A 14,711-nucleotide genomic window follows, 5' to 3' on the forward strand; every position below is an offset into this window, starting at 1 on the left:
TATGCGTTCCGAGCCATTTGAAGGTAGCTCTATCATGCTGAGCAAAGAGTTTCTGATGGCGAAGCCCACACCATGCTGTCTTGGTTCTTCAGGATCCCTACCCTGCCAGAAGGAGGTGTGGTCTTGCTCTCTTAGAGATCCGCTCGCAGGGAGGCGTGTCTCCTGAAGTGCTGCAATTTCCACATTGAGTCTACTGAGCTCGTTGTTAATGATGGCGGTCTTCCGAGAATCATAGATTTGTGCAAGGTCTTCTGACAGGCCAGGACACATAGTTCTGACGTTCCAGCTTGCAAAACGAAGGGCTGGTACCTTCTTTCCTTTTTTGGTCGTGCTGTTTGGTGCGGTGTTGCAGTCCACCTTTCGGGCAATGACCCTGAGCTCCAAGCACCCATTGAAGCAGGTGGACTGTGGCGGGACAGAACCTTTCTGACTGGGAGCTGCCCGGTTTGAGGCGGGCAGTAGCTGTCCAGTGAGATGCGATGACCTCTCCCACTGACAAAGACAACCCGTGGCGCCCAATCTCTATGCCAATTAAGCTGAACTTATGACCCGTAACTGCTGCCTTCCATGTTGTTTTGGTCGCTGTGAGGCGACTATGGAGTGACCTCTCCATGGCGATGCCTGGGAGTTTGTGAGTTGCCCAAGTGTCAAAACCCCCCTCTTGGCCTCCTGGTGGGGTCCAAAGGAGTGCAGAGCACGATGTTTGGCACCAGTATGGCTGCAGGAACTGCCGGAAACATGCCAAAGGTGACACATGACCGCCTTAGGGGTTCTGCTCTGGATTTTCTGTTAGGGTTTACTCCCTTAGCCTTGGTCTTTCCCGAGACGCCCACAAGGCAGTGGGGTTTTTAGGGCCCCAGCTCAGGGATAGCTGATTGCTGGGGGGAGGAGGTGGTGGGGGCAGGGGAAGATGGTGCGAGGGGAAGTGGGTGCAAGGGGGGAGAAGGGGGGAGGCATCCGGCAGGGGTCGCGCCCCTGGCGAGCGGGCCAGCCCACAGCCTCCTCGATATCAGCGTCCTCCAGGCCGACGCTGCGCTCGTGGTTGTCATCCAGCTGACAGTGGAGCTTCTTTCCTGGCTCCCAGCAGTGACGGCAGAAGGACGGCTGAGGCTGGATTGAGGCCCTGAACATTGACGACCGCCCCATGTGCACTCAGGCCGCTTTTCATGTCCTTGGCCAGCACCTTCCAGGTGGCCACACCAGGACGAGTAGAACTCCACAACCCAGGCGGACGACACGTTCCTCAGCAGATGATATCCAAGCAGTAACTTGCAAGCCGTAATGAGGCAGTAAGCACAAAGGATGCATATTTCCCTTGTCCTTTGGAGTGTAGATTGTCAGGTCACATTGAGTTACTTCGGGTCTACAGCACTGTAAACTAGCAATTGATTAATACTTTGGGTTGAAATGCACCCACTATTAGAGGCAGGGGAACTTAAACAGTGAAAGAGAGGAGATTGGGAGGGAAAGGGCAATGGATGGGAACGGTTGACCAAGGATAGAGTTATACAGCAAGGAACTCCTTTGCCTGTCCAGGAGCCATCTTGGGTAAATCACTCATTCTTAAATAAGGAGACCAAAACTGTACACAGTACTCCAGATGTGGTCTCACTAATACCCTATACAACTGTAGCCAAACATCCCTATTTTTATATTCCATTCCCCTTGTGTCAGGAAAACCCCATATGCTAAATGAGAAATATTAATTTCATTGGTTGGAAACTTACATTAGACCTTTAATAGAAAGAAATCCTGCAGTAACTTTAAAAAAAACTAGCAGCCAAGAATGGCCACTGCAATTTGCATCTGAAATACCAGGAGACTGAATTGCAGGCAGAAGTCTGAGAAGCCCTGGAACCAGAACAATGGCTTGTTCTAAGCAATTCAATTACTTAGGAATGCTTCATTAGCAGCCCAGGCCATCCTGACACATTGACTTTGAAAGAGCAAACCCCTCAGAGTGTAAATATTGGCAACCTGGAACCTGTGGAGCCAATTCTGAACCTTGTATTTCATTAAAAACAAGGGGATTGAGAGAACCATGTGACTGTCTGTCCATCTCTGAAAAAACAGGAGTTTTGTTAAACTTACTGAAGACAAGCAGTAACTGAGTATGCAGCAGCAGAGGAGCCTGCATGCTTCCCTTTCTTTCTCTCTCTTTCTCTCCTCGCAGAAAGTATCAAGTTTGAAAACTGTCTGCGACTGGGTGACCTTCCAATCCTGCAGAATGCTACAGCTAGCAACCAGGGGAAGAGAGCCAACTACAATTCTGCCCTCAGGAAAACCCTAAGCAAAGCAGGCCAACCACAAGGTGCATTTTGACCAGCGAAGACTTCAAGAATACAGCTTCAGTCGGAGGATTACCGGATCATTCATTTCACAGACTGTGTATTTAAGTTCCACTTATTCTGTACTTTAATCCACCCACCTAATCTATTTTTCCCTCTGTAATTTATTTGTGTGTGAGAGATTCTTGTGTGAATGTATGTAGGGTATTTTTTAGTATTTTTAAATGTGGGTTAGTGTTAAGTATAATAAACTTACCTCTTTCTTGTTTAAACTCAAGAAAACCTGTCCAATTGGTTCTTTCACAATCACAGCAAAGGTAAAAGGTAAACACTCAAGGAGGTGATAAGCACAACCACGGTTTAAAAAGGAATAAACCCTGTTGCAGTCAAATGGGGGCAACTGCGACCCCCCTCCTCACTTGGCCATAACACTTGCAACAAACAACAAAAATCCAGTTGCTTCCTGATCACTTGCCATATCTGCATACCAACCTTTTGTGAATCATGTACCAGGACACCCAGATCCCTCTGTATGTCAGAATTCTGCAATCTCTCTCCATTTAAATATGCTGCTTTACTATTCTTCCTGCTAACATTATACTCCATTTGCCAAATCTTTGCCCACTCACATAACCTATCTATATCCCTTTGCAGACTCCTTACATCCTCTTCACAACTTACTTTCCTACCTATCTTTGTGTCATTAGCAAATTTAGCAACTATACATTCTGTCCCTTCATCCAAGTCATTGAGATAAATTCTAAATAGTTGAGGTCCCAGCATTGATCCCTGTGGCACTCCACTCATCACATCTTGCCAACCCAAAAATGATCCATTTATGCCTACTATCAGTTTCCTGTTAGCTGACAAATCTTCTATCCATGCTAATATGTTAGCACCAACACCATGAGCTCTAATTTTGTTTAGTAACCTTTGATGTGGCACCTTGTCAAATGCCTTCTGGAAATCTAAGTATAGCACATCCACAGGTTCCCGTTTATCTGCATTGTTTGTTACATCCTCAAAAAACTCCAATAAATTGGTCAAACATGATTTCCCTTTCATACTGTAAGTCTTTTTTTATTCTTTCATGGCAAGGCCAGCATTTGTTGCCCATCCCTAATTGCCCTTGAACTGGGTGGTTTGCTAGGCCATTTCAGAGGGCACTTAAGAGTCAACCACATTGCTGTGGATCTGAAGTCACACGTAGGCCAGACCAGGTAAGGACGGCAGATTTCCTTCCCGAAAAGGCATTAGTGAACCAGACAATCAATGATCATTTCATGGCACCATCACGGAGACAAGCTTTTAATACCAGTTTTTATTAATTGAATCTAAATTCCACCAGCTGCAGTGGTGGGATTTGAACCTGTGTCCCCAGGTCATTACCCAAGGCCTCTGCATTACTACTTCAGTGACATTACCACTATGCCACTGTCTCGTTAGGGGTTTATTAATTTTCCATAAAGCCCTATGACTGGTTCATAAGTAGAACAGTTCAAACAAACCTTAGGACAGTTACAATCTGCTGTGATGGTTTATTGCAGGTAATTTTTTTTTAGTTAAAGTCATTTTAAAATCCTATTTTTATAGTACCCAACTGAGAGCGCAAGTGTGCAAGCAGGACCTGGACCACTGACAGTGACAATTATGATCGAAATGATCCAGCTTCTGATTTCCTCTGTTAAATTTTTCTCTCCCTTATCTCTATTCAGCACTCTATCAGCCAGCTTGACTGCAATAGAGAAGTTACATATGGGAAATTGCAGGAGTAAGCCCATGCCCCAGAGTTCTACAGCCCAGCACTCCAGCATACTAAATAATCTACATAACTGTACAGACTATACCTTAGGAGTACCCTGCTGATTCAATACCCTATCAAGGAGTCTTGATGGCTTCATTTGGAAACAATTTTCACCAAATTGCAATTTCCATGACCTGTTAACCAGTCTTGTGCTCATTGCTGATTTTTATGGTGAGAATGCTGCCCTCTTATGGCAGTTTCACTACCGACACTTCTTGAATTCCAGGGTAAATCTTGAAAAATATATCCCCATTGTTGAAATGATAGGAAATAAGTTCTATAATACAATATGTTTAAATACTTCACAGTATTACTTATACTTATAATCCCAGTGGATTTTAACTCCTAACTCAAAGTCTGGCTGTCGTCATACAAACAGTTGTTAATTTGATGGAAGGAAGGTTTAACAGATGTAACATTCTCAAAACCACATTCCAATACCTCCGAGTACTAGGTGGATAAACTGATTCTATGTTTCACTGATTGCAGCAGAGAGCTGCACGTGAAGAGGGCACACGTTTGGAGAATTGCTACAGTGTTTGCACACAGACCCCAAAGAGATCACATTTGATCAGTTTTATTCTAGACCCTCCATTCTCTCCCATATAATCAAGGGAACATCAACTGAACTCCTGCTTTGAATTAAGTAACTATCCCCATTATACTTGGCAACATGACACAAACTGTACGACGTAAACTGCTTTCCTCCTCGTCTCTCTATAACCCCACAGATACTGGTCGGCATTAATCTGTCAATCAACATAGTGCCTCGACATTATCAAAACTAAGTGAAAAGGAAATGTCTTTACAAAGTCTTTAGGAAAAAACTGAAAATAGCCATTGGATGAACAGAAGAGTTCCACTTATCAAGGTCATGTGCCTCGCAGTTTTAGTTTCACAATTGTGTTAAGGGATTGGAAAATTGAATGTCAGTCTTGCAAAAAGTGATAGCTAGAGCAAACAGAGTGTTGGGGCACGTTTATAGGCTAATTGACTAAGTCAAAGCAAACAAAAATTTCCTTGCACAAGACTTTAGTCAGGCTTTACTTGGAATAACGTGTCCAGTTTCGGTCTCCTCACACGCTGGATGATATTGAGGCTTTGGGAAGGGTACAGAGCAGGGCCACTAGACTTACTCCCAGTGTAAAGCATCTTAGTTATCAAGATAGGCTAAAAAGTTAGGACTCTACATTTTAGAAAGGTACAGACTTATGGATGGTCTGATAGAGGTTTCTACAATGATGAAGGGAATAGATGCTCTTGCATCAATCAAGAAAATTGCCTATGGGAATTCCATTATTACTCAGACAAGAAATACAAACCAAAAATGTCACGTCAATGTTTCTGGGTACCAGACAAATGTGAAGCTGGGAAAAAAAGCCAAAGATCTGGTGCAACATGAAACTGATATGGCAATGGCAGTTCAGCTGGCATTTTACAATTTCCAGAACAGTGCTCAAAAGCGGGGTGGGCTACTTCCTACAGTTGCCCGAATATGTTCCTGAATTATCAGCAAACTTAAAATAAGGGCAGGGACACAGTGCAGGAGAGTTCCACCGTAAATTCCTCCCCTGCCCAATGGAGATTGGAGTAATCGTACCTCCACGGCACAGGAGATTTCAGTCCAGCAACATATGTCTGTGGACTATTTTGACTCTGGTTCACTTTCTATACAGTTGTTTAAGCAGTTACTGGAGAATAGATTCGACTGTGGAATAACTGTTGCACATGGGATGGAGGTACAATTTCTAATGAGTGTTTAATTGGTACAAGCAACCACCAGGGTCAATTTAATGCAATGTCAGCTCTTGCAGAAGTCCACTAATGCATCTAGTTGTTACACCACCTAACAAATCAAAGATGATTTGCATCACTGCACTGATTGATTCAATGAAGTGTCAGCTGTGGCTCAATCATTAACACTCTCGCCTGAGTCAAAAGGTCGTGGGTTCAAGTTCCACTCCAGAAACTTGAGCAAAAAAATTTAGGCTGACGCTTCAGTGCAGTACTGAGGGAGCACTGCAATGTCAGAGGAGATATCTTTCGAATAAGATATTAAACTGAGACCAGTCTGCTCTCACAGGTGGATGTAAAAAGATCTCATGGTCAAAGTAGAGCAGGAGAGTTCTCCCTGATGCCCTGGATAATATTTCCCCCTTGTCCAACATCAGAAAAAAAATTATCTGGTCATTATCATATTGCTGTTTGTGGGAGCTTGCTGGTGTGCAAAATTAAGTGTTGTGTTTCCTACATTACAACAGTAACTACACTCCAAAAGAACTTTATTGGTTGTAGAGTGTTTTAGGATGTCCTGAGGTTTTGAAAATTGCTACAGAAATGCAAGCCTCTCTTATTACTGTAGCAGTCACTTGACAAATCTATCTGACTAGTCATATTACTCGGGCTTCTGCTGCTCATGATCCAACCTTGCTGTGGTTGCTTATAATATATTTATTAACCAATTTATTTTGTAGCTGATCAGTTTAAACTGTGTTTAAACATCTGCATAGAAAGTGCACCAGTAAGAGGCAAAATAGTTCACAGACATGAGATGCTGGACTGAAATCTCCTGTTCTATGGAGGTATGGTTACACCAGTCTTCATTGGGCAGGGGAGAAATTTATGGTAGAACTCTCCTCCGCTGTGTCCCTGCCCTTATTTTAAGTTTGCTGATAATTCAGGAACATGCTTGGGCAGCTGTAGGAAGTAGCCACCCCATTTTTGAGCACGGTTCAGGGTTATGCGCGTACAATGATTGGATTACAGAGAGGTAAGCAGTTGCTGCTGAAACTCCACCGATCCAATGATTGCCGAATGGTGTTTAATGTTTAGCCATACTGTGCTCAGGAGAGTGGTAGCAATGGTGCACACATTTTACAGGGAATCATGCAAATCACCATGTAGCATGTGATAAGCTTGTGATATTTGCTGTCCATCAATAGAGACTGTCACTCTAGAATTGGCCTTTATAGCCACTCCAGGCGCTGCTCCACAAACCACTGACCACCTCCAGGCGCTTACCCATTGTCTCTCGAGACAAGGAGGCCAAAGAAGAAAAATAAAGGGCTCAAAACTATAGTCATTGTTTTTCTCTCCACAAATGCTGCATGACCTGCCGAGTATTTCCAACATCTGTAGTTTCCTGGTGATCAACCGGTGATTATTGTCCTTGGGGATGGTTCGGGAAGAGAAGATGAAAGATGTAGTGATGGAAAATATGAACCATGTCGACCCACTGCGGTAGGCTGGATACCTGAGCCAGGTAGTTCCATACCACTCCAGGGTATTATAGATGAACTACCAGCCAAATTGATGGGATATAGAAAGGTATATCAGTCACTGAGGATGGGATTTGTCCATCTCAGCTTGTCATTGCTCTATGGTGGCAAGCTGCACAATAGTTAACTCCAGCAGTACCCCACATATACTGGGGGTATCCACATCTGTCAACCTGTGTCTAAGCTCTATGCAACTTAGTAAGGTGGTAAGGAAGAAGTATGACACAAATAGCAATTTTATATTATACATTATTATGGCTTTATACATAGACGTCAGATGAAAATTACGATAACTTTCCTTAGTTAGAAATAACATGCACTGTACTTGTCCCCAAAGCTTTTATTATTCCAAGTGATGAAATACTACCTGTACTGTGGCTGTAATGACCCTGTAATCAGCCAATAAAAAATGCATGGATAGACTGTATATTCTTTCAAGAAAATACGATACTGAAAGGCTTTTACTATTGTTTCACCCAAAACACAAGGTGTCAATATTCAATAACCATGCGGAAAAGTTTTAAAAGACCATATGCCATATGGAAAAAGCTTGTACTAAGATCAAATACTATATAAATCTTTCAATCTGTTGGTTATTCTTCATCTCCATGTTTTTCTATTTTCCCTGTCTTTACAGAATCTCAGAATTGTTACAGTGCAGAAGGAGGCCATTCGGCCCATCATGTCTGCACCGGTTGTCTGAAAGAGCAACTCCCTCAGTTCTATTCCCCTGCCTTCTCCCCATAGCCCTGCACATTCTTCCTTTTCATATAACAGTATAATTCCCTTTTGAATGCTTCAATTGAACCTGCCTCCACCATGATCCCAAGCAGCGCATTCCAGACCTTAACCACTCGCTGCGTGAAAAAGTTTTTCCTCATGTCACTTTTGCTTCTTTTACCAAATACTTTAAATCTGTGCCCTCTCGTTCTCGAACCTTTCACAAGTAGTAACAGTGCCTCTCTAGCTACTCTGTCCAGACCCCTCATGATTTTGAATACCTCTATCAAATCACCTCTCAGCCTTCTCTTTTGCAAGGAAAACAGTTCTAACTTCTCCAATCTATCTTCATAACTGAAATTCCTCATCCCTTGAACCATTCTCGTGAATCTTTTCTGTACTCTCTCCAATGCCCTCACATCTTTCTTAAAGTGCAGCGCCTAGAATTGGACGCAATACTCCAGCTGAGGACGAACTAGTGTCTTATACAAGTTCAGCATAACTTCCTTGCTCTTGTACTCTATGCCCCTATTAATAAAGCCCAGGATATTGTATGCTTTATTAACTGCTCTCTCAACCGGTCCTGCCACCTTCAATGACTTATGCACATATACACCCAGGTCCCTCTGCTCCTGCACCCCCTTTAGAATTGTACCCTTTATTCTATATTGTCTCTCCATGTTCTTCCTACCAAAATGAATCACCTCATATTTCTTTGCATTGAACTTCATCTGCCACCTGTCTGCCCATTCCACCAACTTGTCTATGTCCTTTTGAAATTCTACACTATCCTCCTCACAGTTCACAATGCTTCCAAGTTTCGTATCATCTGCAAACTTTGAAATTGTGCCCTGTACATCAAGGTCTAGGTCATTAATATACATCAAGAAAAGCAAGGGTCCCAACATTGATCCCTGGGGAACTCCACTACAAATCTTCTTCCAGCCCGAAAAACATCCATTAACCACTACGCTTTGCTTCTTGTCACTCAGCCAATTTCATATCCATGTTGCTACTGTCCCTATTATTTTATGAACTACAAGTGTGCACGCAAGTCTGTTGTGTGGCACTGTATCAAATGCCTTTTGAAAGTCCATGTACACCACATCAACAGCATTGCCCTCATCAACCCTCTCAGCTACCTTCTCAAAAGACTCCAGCAAGTTAGTTAAACATGATTTTCCCTTAAGAAATCCATGCTGGCATTCCTTAATTAACTCGCATTTGTCCATGTGAATATTGATTTTGTCCCGAATTATCTTTTCTAGAAGTTTTCCCACCACCGAAGTTAAACTGACTGGCCTGTAGCTGCCGGGCTTATCTTTACACCCTTTTTTGAAGAAGGGTGTAACATTTGCAATTCTCTAGCCCTTGAGTATAGAAAGTGTAGGGGGGTACTTAAAGTAATCAGGAGAGCAAAGAGGGGGCATGAAAAAGGAAAATTCCAAGGCATTTTATAAGTATATTAAGGCATAAGGATAACCAGGGAAAGGGTAGGGCCCATTAGGGAACAAAGTGGAAATGTGTGTGTGGAGCCAGAGGATGTAGGTGAGGTTATAAATGATTACTTTTCATCTGTGTTACTATGGAGGACAACTGTGATATGTTCGAACAAATTATCATTGAAAGTGAGGAGGTATTAGCAGTTTTAGCAGGCGTAAAAGTGGATAAATCCCCAGACCCAGATGAGATGTATCCCAGGCTGTTACGTGAGGCAAGAGAGGAGATAGCAGGGGTTCTGACACAAATTTTCAAATCCTCTCAAATCCATAGGAGAGGTGCCAGAGGACTGGAGGACAGCGAATGTGGTACCATTATTCAAGAAGGGTAGCAGGGATAAACCAGGTAATTACAGACCGTGAGGATAACATCAATGGTGCGGAAACTATTGGAAAAAATTCTGAGGGACAGGATTAATCGCCACTTGGAGAGGCAGGGATTAATCAGGGATAGTCAGCATAGCTTTGTCAGGGGGAGATCATGTTTAACAAACTTGATTGAATTTTTCAAGGAGGTGACTGAATGTGTAGATGAGGGTAAAGTAGTTGATGTAGTCAACATGGACTTCAGTAAGGCTTTTGATAAAGTCCCACATAGGAGATTAGTTAAGGTGGTAAGAGCCCATGGGATCCAGGACAATCCAGGGGCGGCACAGTGGTTAGCACCGCAGCCTCACAGCTCCAGCGACCCGGGTTCAATTCTGGGTACGGCCTGTGTGGAGTTTGCAAGTTCTCCCTGTGTCTGCGTGGGTTTCCTCCGGGTGCTCCGGTTTCCTCCCACATGCCAAAGACTTGCAGGTTGATAGGTAAATTGGCCATTATAAATTGCCCCTAGTATAGGTAGGTGGTAGGGAAATATAGGGACAGGTGGGGATGTGGTAGGAATATGGAATTAGTGTAGGATTAGTATAAATGGGTGGTTGATGGTCGGCACAGACTCGGTGGGCCGAAGGGCCTGTTTCAGTGCTGTATCTCTAAACTAAACTAAACTAATTTGGCAAATTGGATCCAAAATTGGCTTAGTGGCAGGAGGCAGAGGGTGATGGTCGAGGGTTGTGTTTGCGAGTGGAAGCCTGTGACCAGTGGTGTACCACAGGGATCGGTGCTGGGACCCTTGATATTTGTAGTGTACATTAATGATTTAGACATGAATATAGGAAGTATGAAGAGTAAGTTCGCAGATGACATGAAAATTGGTGGTGTCATATATAGTGAGGAGGAAAGCCTTAGATTACAGGGAGATATAGATGGGCTGGTAAGATGGGCAGAGCAGTGGCAAATGGAATTTAACCCTGAGAAATGTGAGGTGATGCATTTTGGAAGGATTAACATGGCAAGAGAATATACAATGGATGGTAGAACCCCAGGAAGTACAGAGGGTCAGAGGGACCTTGATGTTCTTGTCCATAGCTCACTGAAGGCAGCAGCACAGGTAGATAAGGTGGTTGGAAAGGCATATGGGATACTTGCCTTTATTAGCCGATGCATTGAATACAAGAGTAGGGAGGTTATGACGGAGCTGTATAAAATGCTAGTTAGGCCACAGCTGGAGTACTGTCTACAGTTCTGGTCGCCACACTATAGGAAGGATGTGATTGCACTGGAGAGGTTGCAGAGGAGATTCACCAGGATATTGCCTGGGCTGGAGCATTTCAGCTATGAAGAGAGACTGGATAGGCTAAAGTTGTTTTCCCTAGAGCAGAGAAGGCTGAGGGGGACCTGATAGAGGTATACAAAATTATGGGGGCATAGATAGGGTAGATAGGAAGAAACTTTTTCCCTTAGCAGAGGTGTCAATAACCAGGGGGCATAGATTTAAGGTAAGGGGCAGGAGGTTTAGAGAGGATTTGAGGAAAATGTTTTTCACCCAGAGGATGGGTGGAATTTGGAACACACTGCCTGAAGGGGTGGTAGAGGCAGGAACCCTCACAACATTTAAGTTGTATTTAAATGAGCACTTGAAATGCCATAGCATACAAGGCTACGGGCCAATGCTGCAAAAAGAGAATAGAATAGATAGGTGCGTGATGGTCGGTACAGACACGATGGGCCAAAGGGCCTGTTTCTGTGCTGTATAACTCTATGACTCTAATAATTTCTAAAGCAGTTAAAACATCACAATGTCTTGTTTAAAGAAACCTTCACAGTGCAGGAACATTATTGCTTAGCATCGTTCCAATCATCTGTAATTCTACATGTGTACTCTTCTAAATTTGCATTTTTTTTTAACCTGAAGCAGTCATTTAAAAATAAATACTGACTAGATATTGCTCAAAGACAATAGGGTTCTTGCTTTTCACCAGACATAACAGATATTAAGCAACAAATAGTAAAGTTTAAAATTCTCTGCTACATAACTGATATAAAAGGAAAATACAATTCAATGGAAAATCATCAATATATCTCTATATATAAAAAAAATTAACACTCTGGACTGTGATTTATGGCAGTAGGCGAGCTTGGGTTGAGGTTTTGTTCATGAACTGCTTGAGCAGCAATGTCAATATGAAATGAACTGCAGGCGAGGTGTTACTTACGCCAATTCCAACTGATAAGGTCTCTAACACCAGTGAATACAGCTTTAGTTGCCTCACTAGATTCAAGCATTGCCTCTTGTAGGAAGCATTAAAAACAGGAGTGAAGAAAGAATTTTTTATTTAGCTGCCTCCAATGATAAGACTTTCAATTTATTTTCTTAAAAAGTGAACTAGTTACTTTTCAACCGTTACTTAATGCAATTTCAATGCAGCTGTAACCATCATTAGCATGTTACTGAGATTATTACACACTGTAAAACTGTAGATACAGGACTGAGGTAACTTCCAGATTCAGATCTTAAGATCAGTTCTTTGTTTAAAGAATCAATCGAACTCAGAGTGTGATAGATGAACTTCTTAAACATGAATTATATACATAGCCTAAACAAATAATCAAAAACAAAATGAGTTGGTATTAACTCAAAGTACACTTTCACTGCATTTACTCCAAGAACTGTACATTGGGCAGACTTATTAATGCTACTGTAATGACAATTTTTTTCCTGGGTATGGGATATCAACATTCCATGAAAAGTAGAATGTTATTTATAAAAAATAATAATCTTATTATAGTTTTACAGTAATTACATTACATAGCAATTACAGCACAAAAACAGACTATCCGGGCCAACTGGTCCAGGCTGCTACTTCGACTCTATATGAGCCTCCCTCCACCCCCTCTTCATCTAACTCTGTCAGCGCAAATTTCTATTCCTTTCTCTCTCATGTACTTATCTAGCTGCCCCTTAAATGTATCTATGCTACTCACCTCAACCACTCCCTGGTGGCAAGTTCCACATTTTCACCACTCTCTGGGTAAAGAGGTTGCTCCTGAATTTCCTATTGGATTTATTGCAGACTACCTTATATTGATGGTCCCTAGTTTTGGACTCCTACACAAGTGTAAACATCTTCATTATGTATACCCAATCAAACCCTTTCATAATCTTCAAGCCCTCCATCAGGTCACACCTCAGTCTTATGTTTTCTAGTTACAGTAATAGGTTACAATATGGGAGGACTTTATAACACATACATTAAGGACCGACATTGTTAGATTTCCAACAAGATTTCTAATAGTCTTTCCAATCCCAGCTTTATTAAGATTGGAAGGCTGTGTTCATGCTTTCCACTGCAATGATTTTTTTTTTGAAAAAACTGCAGTAAAAAAACATGTAGTTGTGTTATGGAATAGCACCTCATCTTTCGATTAAGCTCTTTACAGCCTCCCAGCTTCCACAATGAGTTCAATAATTTCACATCATAACCAATGCTCCCAGTTTCTCAGAAAGCAGGTACTGGTAATAGTTCTGCAGTAACTATTTATTCTTCTTCTGGACACATCTTTTACTTCTTTTCCCATTTTCACTCCCCTTTATACTTAAACAGCACAAGTGGGGGGGGGGGGGGGGGGGGGGCGGGGTGCCATTTGACCTGACTGGTTAAGAAAATTGAAGCTCATGGAATAGGAGGGTCAGTGTCCAATTGGATAAATAAAATTGGGTTATAGACAGAAAACAGCAAGTTGTAGTAAATGGTCAGACTGGAGGATGGTAAACAGTGGTGTCCCCCAAGGGTCAGTGCTGGGACCACTGCTTTTTTTGATATATACAAATGATTTGGATCTTGGAAGAAAGAGTATAATCTCAAAATTTGCTGACAATATCAAACTCGGAGGTGCAGAAACAGTGAGGATGATATGAGCAGCCTGCAACAGAACATAGACAGGCTCGCAGAATGGGCAGAGATGTGGCAGATGGAATTTAATATTGACAAATATGAGGTAATGCATTTTGACAGAAGGAATAGGAAGAGGCCATATATACTTAATGGCACAGTTCTAAAGAATGTGCAGGAACAGAAGGACCTGTGGGTGTCTGTGCATAGATCTCTGAAGATGGTAGGACATATTGAAAGTGTGGTTAGTAAAGTATAAATAGAGGCATTGAGTACAAAAGCAGGGAAGTTATGCTGAACCTTTATAAAGCTCTGGTTAGGCCCAACTGGAGTACTGCATCCAGTTCTGGTCACCACACTTCAGGAAGGATGTGAGAGTCCTTGAAAGCGTGCAGAGGAGATTTACCAGAATGGTTCCTGGGATGGAGAATTTTAGTTACAAGGTTAGGTTGGAAAAGCTTGATTGTTCTCCTTGGAACAAAGCAGATTGAATAGAAGTGTACAAGATTATGACAGGCTTAGATAAGATAGACAAGGAAATTCTGTTCCCATTAACAAATGGTACAAGGACTAGGGGACACAGATTGATAATTTTGGGCAAAAGATGCAGGGGGACAATGAGGAAGCACTTTTTTAACGCAGTGGGTGGTAATGACCTGAAACTTACTGCCCACAAGGGTGATGCAAGGGAGACAATCAATGACTTCAAGAGGAAGTTGGACTTCCACAGGGAACGAGTCAGGGAGTGGGACTGACAGCCCAGCTCCGTAGAGAGCTGGCGTGGACTCGATGGGCCAAACGGCCTCTGTGCCGCAGAAGACTATGGCTTTATGACTGTCTGACCCATCCCATTGTGCTGGCTCTTTGTAAGAGTTAGTCCCAAGCTCTGTCCTCACAGCACTGCAAGT

At 42.6% G+C, this 14,711-nt stretch overlaps 1 protein-coding gene across 7 annotated transcripts in view; it reads right to left on the reverse strand.

Annotated features, from left to right (window-relative positions):
- The window catches only part of wdpcp (WD repeat containing planar cell polarity effector), a 173,408-nt gene that overhangs the window by 158,221 nt on the left and 476 nt on the right, over positions 1-14,711 (reverse strand). The gene's annotated exons all lie outside the window — the stretch shown is intronic.

Source organism: Heterodontus francisci, chromosome 13, assembly GCF_036365525.1.
Source record: "Heterodontus francisci isolate sHetFra1 chromosome 13, sHetFra1.hap1, whole genome shotgun sequence".
In the NCBI taxonomy this organism is placed as follows: Eukaryota; Metazoa; Chordata; class Chondrichthyes; order Heterodontiformes; family Heterodontidae; genus Heterodontus; species Heterodontus francisci.